This window comes from Henckelia pumila, chromosome 4 (assembly GCF_033568475.1).
Source record: "Henckelia pumila isolate YLH828 chromosome 4, ASM3356847v2, whole genome shotgun sequence".
NCBI lineage: Eukaryota > Viridiplantae > Streptophyta > Magnoliopsida > Lamiales > Gesneriaceae > Henckelia > Henckelia pumila.
Window position 1 is genome coordinate 131,915,005 of NC_133123.1, and position 1,949 is coordinate 131,916,953.

Consider the following 1,949-nt stretch of genomic DNA (forward strand, 5'->3'; position numbering starts at 1 on the left):
TATTCCGTTGATCAAGTTTTTGGCGCCGTTGCCGGGGACTAAATAGATTTTAATTTGTTTTATTTGATTTTTTTCTCTATTACAATTTTAATCACTCTTTTCCATCTGTGGATTGCAGGATTCTCTTGCAGTACATGCAACACTCACCTGAGGAACTATTGCCTTTTGATTCAGAAATCGAGAGAACTTTTCATAGGAGAAGAAGGCAACAACAACAAGAAATGGAAGAAGAACATGAACAGGAACAACCAGTTTACAGATCCATGATGGATCTTGCCTTGCCAAACATTGAAGGTGCTAGACCAAGCATCATCCGGCCAACTGTAGCAGCTAATCACTTTGAGATAAAGCCGGCTATTCTTCAAATGATTCAGAACACACTTCAATTTGGTGGGAGTGTCATTGATGAACCATATGTACACATCACAAATTTTTTGGAAATTTGTGATACATTCAAGATACAGGGAGTTTTTGATGACGCTATTCGGTTGCGGTTATTCCCTTTTTCATTGCGAGATAAGGCGAAAGCATGGCTAACGAATTTACCTGCAGGTTCCATCACAACTTGGGATGATTTGGCGAAGTCTTTCCTCACCAAATACTTTTCACCATCTAAGTCAATGAAGCTGAGAGCTGATATCACAACTTTTTCCCAAGGAGAACAGGAAACGTTTTACGAAGCATGGGAGCGCTACAAGGATCTACTGCAAAGATGTCCACACCACCAATTACCAGAGGGTCTTGTGGTACAAACTTTTTATTATGGTCTTTCTCACTCAAATCGTACCATGTTAGATGCAGCTGCAGGTGGAAATCTTCTGCGAAAATCGTCAGAGGATGGCTTTGAATTAATCGAGGAAATGACATCTAGTAGCTATCATCCTCAATCTGAAAGGGGTGCAGCCCGGAAATCTTCTGGAATTCATCAAATTGATGCATTCACATCAGTGGCTGCTCAACTTGAAGTCATGAACAAAAGTATTGAGGAGCTAAGCGTGGGAAACTTTGTGATGCGAGTACAAGAAATGTGGTGTGAAAAATGTGGTGCAGAGCATTTCACAAAAGACTGTCAAACATTTTCTCAACCAGAGGGAGTTATGACAAGTCACATGGGAAATCAAAATCGCCCAAGGAATGACCCATTTTCAAATTCATACAATCCAGGGTGGAAACAACATCCAAATTTCTCGTGGGGTGGACAGAATAATAAAGCATATGGAAATCAGAACTACAGCAGGCAGCCTCAAGAGGAGAAATCAAGCTTGGAGCAGATGATGCAGAAGTTTATATCATCTACTGAAACCCGCATGCAGAATCAAGATACATCGATAAAGAATCTGGAGAATCAAATAGGGCAATTGGCCAAATCAATTTCCAGCAGAGATCAGGGTACTTTGCCAAGTGACACTGAGAAGAATTCGAAAGAACAGGTGAAAGCAATTGAATTAAGGAGTGGAAAGATGGTCGAGCCTGAACAAAAAAGCGAGAAAGAGCCAAAAACAGTTACATCAGAAAAAACTTCAGATAAGTCGTCTATCTTAACACCCCCACCCACTTCACAATCAAAAATTGTTGCACCACCACCTTTTCCTGTAGCTCTTAAGAAGGCCAAGCTAGACTCTCAGTTTGGTAAATTCTTAGAAGTGTTTAAAAAATTGAATATCAATATACCCTTCGCTGATGCACTGATGCAAATGCCAAGTTATGCGAAATTCTTGAAAGAGATCCTCTCTAACAAGAGGAAATTGGAGGAGCATGCGATGATAAGTCTGACGGAAAACTGCTCGGCGCTGGTTCAGAATAAAATCCCACTAAAGCAAAAGGATCTAGGGAGTTTCTCTATACCCTGTGTAATTAATGATGTTCAATTTCATAAGGCTTTGTGTGATTTGGGTGCGAGTATAAATCTAATGCCTTACTCTGTGTTTAGGAAATTGAACTTGGGAGAA

At 40.3% G+C, this 1,949-nt stretch overlaps 1 non-coding gene across 1 annotated transcript; it reads right to left on the reverse strand.

The window, feature by feature from the left end:
* Positions 1-623: 623 nt before the first annotated feature.
* LOC140869980 (small nucleolar RNA R71) lies at positions 624-730 on the reverse strand. The gene has a single exon (XR_012146967.1). It is a non-coding gene; the product is annotated as a small nucleolar RNA R71 (small nucleolar RNA).
* Between the last annotated feature and the right edge of the window lie 1,219 nt (positions 731-1,949).